General features: G+C 42.8%; 1 long non-coding RNA gene across 1 annotated transcript; it reads left to right on the top strand.

The window, feature by feature from the left end:
* The first annotated feature begins 4,911 nt into the window (after positions 1 to 4,911).
* On the top strand, positions 4,912 to 11,677 carry LOC146894178 (uncharacterized). The gene is made up of 2 exons (XR_015002007.2): positions 4,912 to 5,103; positions 9,639 to 11,677. It is a non-coding gene; the product is annotated as an uncharacterized LOC146894178 (long non-coding RNA).
* The last annotated feature ends 804 nt before the right edge of the window (positions 11,678 to 12,481 follow it).

Genomic DNA, 12,481 nt, shown 5'->3' with positions numbered 1-12,481 from the left:
GAAAATTTAGAATTATGATCAGGTCATGACTGGAGTATCCTGTGAGGCTTGATCATCTCAGGCAGCAGTCTTGAATCTGTTCTGGATATAGAACTCTGACATCTGGGCCATCTGTTCATATTGGAGATTTCTCAGGTGTTCTTCCTTCATCAAACCTGATCTTTCTTAACTCAGAATGAATCCGCAGCCTCTCATTTCCTGTGGAAACAAAAGCAAATCCTCTTCTCCAAAGTAACATACCTTTTGACTTCAATTTTGAAGTCAAGGTATTTTCAAAATATCTATCTTGAATTAATTCAGCAGCATTTATAAATAAATATCTTTTAGCAGCTGTTGCTCCTTCCTCATCATTCAAACAATTTAAAGAGAGCATAATAACATACAGTATCAGACTCTGTGTATTTTTCATCTTTATTTGGCTTTATTTTAACCTCTATTTCTTTTATTTTTAATTTTTGACTTTTTTGAGATAGGTTCTCTATGTATCTTTGGTTAGCTTTCTGAATTCCAACCTCACGGCTGAGGTACCAGCCTGAGCCATGTTTATTGCCACAACTCTATGGTGTTTCAAGGTTCCTGCCACCAAGAGAAAACATGTGGTGAACTTTTCATCAACGCCATTTAAGTGTTTTGTGACAGGACCTCTTTAAAGAGCTGCAAGGTTTTGCAGGTAAAGCTGGGCCAGGAACCGTTTGCCTCTAGCAAGCAGAGCCCACCTGAGAATATGCTGCTATCAATAAGCCTTGCTTAACTCTATTCTTTTCTGTCTAGAATTACTTCCCAAGCTCTTTCAGGTTTTATATGAATGTAGTCGTCCATACGTTGGGCACCATTGTTGTCTGAGTTTCTGTGTGTCCGGTTTTTTATTTATTTTAAATAAACACTGATTGGCGAATAGCCAGACAGGAAGTATAGGCAAGACAACCAGACAGGAAGTAGAGGTGGGTGAAGGAGAACAGGAGAATTCTGGGAAGAAGAAAGCTCTTTCTGCAGTTGTGACCCTGCCACAGAACAAGCAAGATGTGACTGCCTCACTGAAAAAGGTACTGAGCCACGTGGCTAACACAGATAAGAATAATAGGCTAATATAAGTTGTAAGAGTTAATAAAAACCTGAACTAATGGACCAATCAGTTTATAACTAATGTAGACCTCTGTGTGATTTCTTTGGGACTTAATGACTGCAGGAACCGGGCAGGACAGAAACCCCCACAACAGGAGCAAACAGCTGGCCCCATCTTCATCACTTTGCAGCTGTGTGAACAGGATCTAGGACTGGAATCTCAAAGCTTCTCACCCTCCAGCCTCAGGAATCTGTGGCTGAAACCTGAGCCCTGGGGCATAGGTGGGCTTTACCTGTGACCTATGACTTTGCTTTCTGACACAGGAGCTGGGAAGTCACAGGGCATGACAGAGCTCCCTAAGGAACACAGGGTCAAAAGACAAGAAATGAGATTGGAAAGATGGAGAGAAAACGAAGAAGGTGGGCATGGGTGGCTGTAATCTCAGCACTCAGGATGCTGAGACCAAAGAATGCCTGCAATATGTTAGAAACCAGCATAGTAAGAGGCTAGCTAAAAACAAAACAAACAAAAACCCAGGCTTCTGATAGCAAGATCCCTACGTGATGTCTGTCCTATGAGCCTTCAGCCCTCAGACTACAGAAAACAACCACCACAACAAAAACCAAAGAAACAAAAATGAAATAAAAACTAAAAAAGTCTAGTTTTTCAGAATAGTTTGAATTTCTTCTGCTGCCTGTGACAGCCACACTAACAGGACAGGCAGAGGTGACCAGATGTCACTGATTAATTTCTTTTGGCCTTAGCTATTTTTCTTGCTGCTGTGATGAAATATATGACAAAGAGGACTTAGAGGGAAAATCTATGGTCATGGTTGAAGACCACGTGGTCTGTATGGTGGGGAAGACTGATGACTTGAGAAGCATCAGCTGGAACAGGCGGGGTGTGAGGCAGAGTGCCAGCAAGTGCAGAGACGAAGGCTGCGGCTCAGGTCCACTCCCTCCTTCCTAATCTATCTGAATCCAGCTTGTGCAATAATGTTGCCCCTGTTCAGTCTTCCGTCCTTAGTCAAACTTTCTGCAAGGTCCTTATGGACACACTCAGAAGAGGGTTTCCAAGGCCATTCCGAGTCCTGTAAAACTGACAATCAAGGTTGACTGTCCCACTATTGATTGCCGTGGCAATGATCTGGTCTAGAGACTGCTTTTATACTTAACAGTTATCTGGACTTTTTCTGTGCCTGCACCTGTACAAAGCACAAAGGATAAAAAGGTGAACCGGACTTAGTCTTTGGCTTCACTGAGTACAAAGGGACCAAAAAGGTCAACCTAAGAGGATAAAGATGATTAAAGTAAAAGTTAGCTTGGATGCATTCATTAATATACATGTCTGCACTTGAACTTTGATCAGAGACATTTGAAATAGTTTTAAGATTTAAATGTAGTTTGTGTGTGTATGCACGCCTGTGTGTGTCATGATGTACATTTGGAAGACAGAGGATGACTTTCAGGAGTCAGTTTTCTCCTTTCTCCTTTCTATGAGTTCTGGAGGTTGACCACAGATTGTCACACTTCTGTGACAAGTATTTTTAACCTCAGAGCTAATTTACTATTTACTGTCCCAAAGTTTATGTTTATAAAGCTGACAAATCTTTCCAATAAATTCATGTCTCTAAGGGCTTTTTGTTTTGTTTTTCTTTTCTTTTCCTTCCTTCCTTCCTTCTTTCCTTTTCTCTCTCTCTCTCTTTCTCTCTCTCTCTCTATTTCTCTCTCTCTTTCCTTTTTGTTTTTTTGTTTGAGAAAAGTTCTCCATGCATAGCTATGGCTGGCCCCAAACTTACTGTGTAGACCAGGCTGGCCTCCAACTCACACAAAACCTGCCTCCCCAGGGCTGGGATTAGAGATGTACACCATCACATCCAGCTCCCCAGAATTCCAAAGGGGAAACTGTGACTGAACTTGGTCCAGAGGGAGACCTAGGCAAGTGCTCTGTCACTGACCTAAAGCAGAGCCCTAGGGAGAAAGAAAGGCTATGACATGCTTTCTCTTACAAGATAATACATGTCCTTCTGATGACAAATTTTATTTTGAAAATGTGTTTTAAATTGTTTGTCCTAGCTGTAGTCTGCATTCCCATCCATATTTGAAAAGCAGGTGGTCTACTTTCTTTTTAAAAATCATTTTCAGTCAACATACGAAGTGACAGGTTACACCATGGCATTGTCCTCTATCTATTATGTGCTCTTGTACCCTGTTTGCATTCATTTCCCTCCCCCTAATTGTGAACTTTATTTTTATGTCAATGTAGACTTTCTAAATGACAAAATCTTATTTTACTGCAGAAAGGAGACAGGGTTATTTGATGAGTTTTGAGAATGTGCCTCTAGCTCCACATCTGTTCTAGTGTCCTTTCTGTTGCTAAGATAAACACTTCCAGGCCACCGTCCATCACTGAGGAAAGTTGGGGCTGGATTCAAATGGAAACTTGAAGAAGAAACCAGGAGCAGTGCTGCCTGCTGGGCAGGTGGTCCTGGGCTGTATAAGGAAGCCAACTGGCCAGGGAATGATGCCGCCCACAGTGGGCGGGGCTCTCCCACTTCACTTAATAATCAAGGCAATCTCCTGCAGACATGCCCACAGACGAGTCTTATTCGAACAGTCTCTTAACTGTGACTCCCTGCTCAGGTGACTCCAGGCTGTGCAAAGTTGACAGTTAAAGCTGACTAGGACATCTTATGTTGCAACATAATTGTTTTGAGTTTTTTTCACACTCAAAATGATTTTTTAAAAAACTTAAGACAAAATATTTATTTGCAGAATATGTCCCCTCCCCCAAATAAAGTGCCAACCAAAGCCACATTTTTTTTCTGTTAACCAAACTACTATTTTGTCTCAGTAGTTTATTTCCCCCTTAGTAATTTAAAGAAAGGCTGTCAACTCCCTTGTGGGGAGCTTGAAGTGAGAGATAAGATTATCAGATAAATCTAGATTGTCAGTTTCTCTCTCTGAGTGACCTTGAGGTTAGTTTTGCCTGCTGGTAAGGGCTGCACTTTCATTTGACTGTGCTAAAGTACACTCAGAAAACTTTACAAAATGCTTCTCTAGCCCAGAGATGCCATCCTAATGGCTGCCCCTTTGGAGTCGATGGGGGAAAAATTACCACTTCTTTTTAAGTACCAGGAAGGATTTATCCAAGCAAGGCAATAAAGCGTGTTCAGAAGTAACTAAACTCAGCATGCCCCATAGTTGCCGCTTGGCTCTGTGATTTCAAACCTATAATTAGATATGTTGTTAGGTTTTGCCAAGTCTTAATGACCTCTATTCTGTTTATGACAAATACCAGAGAGGCACCCCCTAGGGGTGCTATTTGAGGGAAGATGTGTTGATGAGAACTCAATTTATTTATCAGATTCTGGGATGCAATTTCCTCATTTTCAGATTATTAAACATTCCAGCATGTTCCACGATGTCTCTACACCCTATGTGGGTAAGTGTGGTGGGTACCGTGGGTGGAATAGGGATGGCAGCTTAGGGAGCTGTGTAAACAGAATGCGTGAAATGGGCAAAGACTTGGTTGGGACTCATACCTAGACTCTGCCCTTTGGGAAAAGCTCTGCAATGGCGTGCTTCCGTTTTTCCTGATTTGGCCAATGGGAAATTGGGCAAAGTTATCTCTAGTTGTAGTTATCAAGACATTGACACTTACCGAGTGTCTTACGCTCCAGGGGTGATAAGAGACAAATGACAATACATAGTTAAATTGGGATGATGACATGGACGTAAACAAAACAGAGGAGGATGACACAATAGAAAGCTCCTTAGAGCTGGGTATGGTGCCTCCTATCTGTAATTCTCGCACCACGGAGGCTGAGGCAGGAGGACTGACACAAGTGAAGGCTAACCTGCGCTGTACAGTGAGTTTGGGGGCAGCCAGGACCGCCATGTGATCACGTGATCAAACTAAAAGAGAAAAGAAACTGATCGTAGACTAGATGGGTTGGGCTTTGGCGGCAGCTGCGGCAGTGAGGATTGAACCACAGAGCTCAGCAAACCCACAAGGAAGTGCATTGGGAAAGGACTGGGGTAAGTAAGCGGGTCGCAGGGCCCCGGGGTTGGCTAGGTACTCGCCTGAATGTGGGGCAGAGGGGAGGTGGGTGGCGGTGTCATGGAATCTTAACATGGAAGGAAAAGAATATTTTTCTAACCTTTCCAGGTAGAGTGAAAGCCTTGTCCAAATTGTATGTGGTAATCAGTGTGTTGCAATAGTTACGTGTCTACCTGCTTTGCTTGCAGGGGAAGGTTGCTGGGAGCAAGAACTATTCCATTAGTGTTCCACTCCTGGTGTGTCTCCACAGCCCTGGCATTAGGTGGGCACTCTGAGAATACGGCTGTAAGAACATGTATTAGCGAACATGACACAGGGTTACCTCCATATTGGAGGAAAGATCCTACTGATTTTTGCTATGGAGAATCAGGAAACAGTAGCTTTCAGGGGTTGCCTGGGATGCATAAGGAAGGCTCGAAACCTGACCAGCAGGAGCAGACCACACTTGAACTGCAGTGGCCTTCACCTTGCTGAGGAGACTGTTTGCTCAGCTGGTCCTGAAAGTAAGGACACCTTGGTCCACGGATGGGCGGGAATGTCATTCAGTTCTCGGGGCCAGGCAGGAAGTTGCTGTGGAGGACATTTATTAGCATGGCTTCCAGGGCTTAAACCTCCCATGTGGGGTCTGGCCAAGGATCTGTAGACTCATACTTTTAGATAATTTATCGTCTCTCCATCAGTAACAACATTCTGTAGTTTTGCTGGGGCTGTGTCAAGAAAGGCAGAATATGATAATTCCAGGATACAATTTCAAGAAAGGTTTGGAGGAGGTGAAGGAGGCTGGAGTCCTTAGAGCACAAAGCGACACTGGAATGCAGAGGATATATCTTCGGATTGAGGCCCATTGACGTTTGTCAGTGACCTGTGTCCCCGAACTGTGAAATGTGGACTGGGATAGTTTGTTCAGTAGATAAACAATGAGCCATCGTGAAGAAGAAGCAGAAGAGAACACCTCTGTGCTCGGTCAGGCTGACATACTGGCTTGTAATCACCGTATTGGTTGGCATTCCTTTTGGAGCCCCCTCCTGTTCCAACACAAGGGAAATGAGAACACGGATTCACACATGGGATTCTGAGGAAGTGTGGCTAGGCGGAATCCTCGTCACAAGCAATCACGGACCACGCCACCCGTTAGGACCTTTTCTAGGAGAAAACAAGGTGGGGCAGAGATCAGATGGAACCTTAATTTAAACAGGTTTTGTTTTCATTTTTTTGGTTTATTTATTTATTTATTTATTTATTTATTTATTTATTTATTTATTTATTTTTGACAAATACTTTCCACTGAACAAAAGGGCATAGGAGAATGCATGGCTTTTTCGCATTTTTCCTACTGTTTCTCTGAGTCAGTGAACAGGCACTCTGGAATTACAGTTTACAGAATTGGGATTTCAAATGAAGCCAAATGAGGTTTGGGGAGTAATACATGCTTTCTTTCCCCCATGGTTACAACCCAGAGAAAAGAGCTAAGGTGTACATTTCATGCCCATTGTCAAATTCCCAAGAAAAAGTCTATAGGATGGAATCTTATTACCATCAGTGGTCCATAATGGTTACTTTGATAGGCAGCTTGGCGAGGTTTAGAATCATCTATGAAACATAACACTAAACATATCTATGCGGCATTTCTAGAGAGAAAATTAAGAGGGAAGACACACTTTGAATGTGTGTGTGTGTATGTACACGCACACATATATATTCATACACAAAAGTATTTACCCCATTATGTAAGGGACCTGGGTATCCACATATGCTCACAGGGAGTTACTCTCTGTGACGACTAAAAGATCTCTCTCTGTGCATGTGTGTGTGTGTGTGTGTGTGTGTCTGATTCTCTTTTTACACACACACACACACACACACACACACACTTCATTGTATAGCCAATAGCTTTGTTTTTTTTCTCTGTTAGAACTCTGAACTTGTTTAGCTCACAGAATGTTTGACTAGCACAAACAAAACCCAGGGTTCAGTTCCACCACCATATAATCTGGGCACCTATAACCCCAGCAGTCAGGAGACAGAAATGGGAATATCTATGTTATGAATTTGAGGCTAACCTATGACACATGAGAACTTATGTATACAAAAAAAAAAACAGACTTTTGCACTGTTCTCAGTTGACCACCAGAACTAGATGATAAGACCCTACTGCCAACAACACTGCACACTTTGGTGTAGGACACAGCAAGGCCAAGCTGGAGCTCACTTAATTAAGATCCTTTCCCTGTTCCCCTCGACGACTAGCTTTCCTGAGCCAGAGGACATGTGCAAGCCGCGAGGGAAACAAACATCTTTTCTCTTACCTCGGCCTGAACCCTGTGTGCTACAATTCTGACCTGCCAGGCAAGACATGCACCCTAGTGTGATAGTGGCGTGACCGGGGTAACCGACGATTTTCCTACTGGATCTGAGGCCTCCATTGGGAGGGAGGAAATACCAGTAGTATTTAACCTAGTAAAAAGCCTATGGTTGGAGAGGTCACAGGCCCTAGGGGAACTTAACAACTGATGTTTCACTAAATAAACATGCTGTCAAACTAGTCTCTAAATATTAATGTTATAATCATAGTCTAGTCATGGTCTCAGCGTGGGTCAAAGAATCTTTTATTTCTATTTTTTAATTTTTTTTTTTTTGCTGTGAGTGGCAGTTGATAAAGAAACTCATAAGGGGTCAAAATGCTGAGCATAGGTGACTGCCAAATTAAACAGTATAGCTGCATCACACAACTCCACCCCTCTCCAGCCCGCCCTGCCTCTTCAAGGCTCCAGGAACACCAAAGAACTGGGCTAAAAAGATGGTGAGAGCCAAGGGATGGAGGCAGGAGAGTGACATGCTGTCTTCTGGAAATGAGGTGGCCAATGTAAACATGAGCACAAGACTTCTGCGGTTGTCTGTACAAGACGCCCCTCCCCATACACACACACAAAAGACACAGGAGCAGGATGGGGAAAAGTGTGCAAGAGAGTAATGGGCGAATACGATCACCATACATTGTATATATGTATGAAATAGCTAAATATTAAAATAGATTTAAAGTAATGAAATAAATTCATCAACAACAAAATTCCTGGGAAAGTTATTAGAGGTTCACATTTATACTTCACTAATTAGAAATGGAAACCTGACTTAATTGAAACTATTATTCAGATCTGAATCAATGATTTAAAAAAAAGATTTTATTTGCAAACATTTTGCCTGGGCAAATCAGCCGTTTTACATAAAATGTTAATTTTGCTTAAAAAATTACGCTCAGGAAGCCATAATCTCTACCTTTTTCACCTTGCTTTATGTGGCTCTTATTAACTTAAAAATATTTAAGGTCATTTAGTGTGTAAAGTGCTTGCTTTCTAACCATGAAGAGCCAAGTTCAGCCCCAATCACCTGTGTAAGAACGTCCTGAACATGCTGACAGAAGCTTGTTGTCACAGCACTGGGGATGTGGGGACAGGATGGTCCCTGGGTTTTCTGGCCAGCCAGTTTACCCTGATTACTGAGTTCCAACCCAGTGAGAAAGCCTGCCTCAAAGGAGCTGGACAGTTCCTGAGGGGGCCACCCAAGGCTGTCCTCTGACTTCTCTATGCCCCAAACACACACATGCAACAACACTCACTTGAATGCATAAACATGGGCACACACGTGAACCCATAAGAAGTAAGCTCCACAGATTTCAGCATGCCTTGTAGACAGATTTCATGACAATATTTTGAAATGTCTCCACCTTTACTTTTAGAGTCTGAAATCAATCCCCTCTCCTGATTCCAGCCCAACGCTGAGCGAGCTGATTCTAAATAAAGCTGAAAACTTTTGGAAAAACTAAAAATGCAAGTGATTTTTCACCCTTTAACCCAGAAAGGAACTAGGCAATGCTGACTCTGTATCCATTCAGAGTTAAATGTAGGAAAAAAAAAAACAACTCAGCTTCTCCAATGGGTGCTGGCAGGGGCCAGTCACCCCCTGCCCTATGCTTTCCCTGCTTAGCTGGCCAAGCACAAGGTTTTATGGATGGAAAAGGAGGGAAGGAAAGGGAGGAAGACTGAGTGCATCATCACTGAAAATCTACAAATGTATCTGGCCATTGTCTCTCCTTCCCTCCCTTCCACCTTCCCGCCACCTCCTTCTCCCTTCTGTCTAACTGTGTGACTCCCACATGGTGTGTTCCCTGCAAAGCACTGGAATTATAGACACTCATGTGGCCATACCTGACTTTTTACATCATTGCTGGGGTCCAAATGTGGGTCCTTACACTTCGATGGCAGGTTCTCTTACCCACTGAGAGCCATCTCCCCAGCCCTCTGTGTCTTTGCTTTCAGATGACATATTGCATAAGGCCCAATTCAATCAAGAAAACAATGAACTATGGATTGGAAATGGGGGCTAAGTGGGTGGATATAATCCTGCTGTCTCAGTCGTGTGTGTGTGTGTGTGTGTGTGTGTGTGTGTGTGTGTGTGTTTGAAAACATACTGGTGTCCTTAGCAGTGACTACATTCTAAGCTATCACTTGTTTTACAGAAGATGCTGTCCTCCCAGTCTGGTTGCTTGAGGTCTTTGTGTGACCAATCAGTAGCCCTCCTATATACAGATGATAAATGGGCTAAGAAAGAAATCAGAGAAATACCACCCTTCACAATAGCCACTAGCAACACAAAACACAGTGGAGTTACTCTAACCAAATAAGTGAAAAACCTGTATGATAAGAACTTTAAGTCTTTGAAGAATTAAATTGAAGAGGACATAAGAAAATGGAAAAATTTCCCATGCACACAGAGAGGTAGGATTAACATAGTAAAAATGGCAATCTTATCAAAAGCAGTCTACAGATTGAATGCAATTCCATCAAAATCCGAGCCTAGTACTTCACAGACCTTGAAAAAAACTATACTAAATTTCAAATGGAAAAAAAAAACTCAAGATAGCACAAACAATCCTGTATAATAAAGGAATATCTGGAGGTATCACCACCCCTGACTTCAAGATCTTTTATAGAGCTATAGTAATGAAAATGATTTGGTGTTGACATAAAAGCTAATAGGTGGACCAATGGAATTGAATGGAAGACCCTGATATCAATCCATACACCTACAAACACCTGATTTTTGACAAAGAAGCTAAAATGGAAAAAAGAAAGCATCTGCAACAAATGGTGCTGGCATAACTGGATGCTGATATGTAGTAGGAGAATGCAAATCTATCCGTATCTATCGGCATGAACAAAACTCAAATGCAAATGGGCCAAAGACCTCAACATAAGTTCAACCACATTGAACTTTATAGAAGAGAAAGTGGGAAGTAGCCTTCAAAATATTGGCACGGGAGACCACTTCCTAAATAAAACTCCAGTAGCACAGAAACTAAGAAGCTCCTGTAAAGCAAAGGACACCATCAACAAGTCAAAATGACTGCCTACAGTTAAAGATCTTTACCAATCCCACATCTGATAGAGGATTGATCTACAAAATATACAAAGAGCTCAAGATACTGGACGTCAAAATACTGAATAATGCAGTTAAAAAAACAGGGTACAGATCTAAACAGAGATTTTTTTTTTCTGTTATTTGCCTGTTGACAGTCTATGCTTTATTGTTTAAGAAAAACAGTGTATTCAAAACCAAGGATGTATTTAAATTACATTCCTGACACTTAACATAGAACCTGGCACAGAAGTTACTGGAAATATAATTGCTCAATGAATGTCTTCAGTGAGCTTCTTTTGTTTTTCTTTTTTTTTTCCATTCAAAAATTTACACTTCCTCCTCTCCTCCCATTCCCCTCCTGCTCCCCAACTCATCCTCCTTCCCCGCCCCCCTCCCTAAGAGAGGGCAGGGTATCCTGCCTTGTGGGAAGTCCAAGGCCCTCCCCACTCAATCCAGGCCTAGGAAGGTGTGCATCCAAATAGACTAGGGTCCCCAAAAGCCAGCACATGCAGTAAAAACAAGTCCCAGTGCTATTATTAATGACTTCTCAGTCTGCCCCCAATTGGCAGCCACATTCAGAGAGTCCAGCTTGATCACACGCTTGTTCAGTCCTGGTCCAACTGGATTTGGTGAGCTCCCATTAGATCAGGCACGCTGTCTCAGTGGGTGGACCAACCCCTCGCTGTCCTGACTTCCTTGCTCATCTTCTCCCTCCTTCTGCTCTTCAACTGGACCTTGGGAGCTCAGTCTGTTGCTCTGATGAGGGTCTCTGATGTGGGAGAATTGTCTGTATCCTGTCAATCATATTTTAATAAAACGCTGATTGGCTAGGCAGGCAGTATAGGTGGGAAAGCCAGACAGGAAGTAGAGGTGGAGCAAAGAGACTGGGAGTATTCTGGCAAGCAGGAAGCTCCCTCGGCAGTTCTGCCCAGACCACCGGAGAGGAAAGATGTAAGCTGCCCCACTGGAAAAGGTACTGAGCCATGTGGCTAACATAGATAAGGATAATGGGGTAACATAAGTTATAAGAGCTAATAAGTAGCCTGACCTAATGGGCCAATCAGCTTTATAACTTATAGAGATCTCTGTGTGATTGATTTTCTCTGGGACTTGCCGGCTGTAGGGTACTGGGCGGGACAGAAACCCCAACAAGCCAGCCGTCATGTTACAGGTCTCTGTCTCTATCTCCATCCATCGCTGGATGAAGATTCTATGGTGATATTTGAGATAATCATCAGTGTGACAGTGGGGTAAAGCCAGTTCAGGCACCTTCTCCTCTGCTGCCCAAGGACCTAGCTGGGAACATTCTGAGTGAGATAATCTAGACCCCAAAAGATGAATATGGTACGTATTCACTCATTAGTGGACTTTAGCCATAAACAAAGGACATTGAGCCTACAGTTCACAAGCCTAGAGAAGCCAAATAACAAGGTAAACCCACAGAAAAACATATATAGATTCTCCTGGAAATTGGAAGCAAACAAGATCACTGGGCAAAAGTTGGGAGTATGGGGGTGGGAGTAGGGATTGGGGAAGGGGAGAAGGGGAGAGAGAAGGGAGAAGGGAAAGACTGGGGAGAACTTGGGGGAGTGGGAGGGTGGAGATGGAGGAAGGGCAGATATAGGAACAGGGAAGAAGATATCTACATTAAGGGAGCCATTTTAGGGTTGGCAAGAGACTTGGTTCTAGAGGGGATCCCAGGTGAGAATTCTCAATAGAAAAATCTCAAATGGACAAAAGACACTTAAAGAAATGCTCAACATTTTCAGAGAAATGCAAATCTGAACTATTCTGAGATATCATCTTACACCTATCAGAGTGGCTAAGAACAGAAACACTGATGACAGCTTATGCTGGAAATGATGTGGAGTAAGGGAAACACTTCTTCATTGATGGTGGGAACAAGAACTTGTGCAGCCTCTGTGGAAACCAGTATGGTGA

This window comes from Myodes glareolus, chromosome 6, assembly GCF_982192425.1.
Source record: "Myodes glareolus chromosome 6, mMyoGla1.1, whole genome shotgun sequence".
NCBI lineage: Eukaryota > Metazoa > Chordata > Mammalia > Rodentia > Cricetidae > Myodes > Myodes glareolus.
This window is presented reverse-complemented; position numbering and strand designations above follow the sequence as displayed.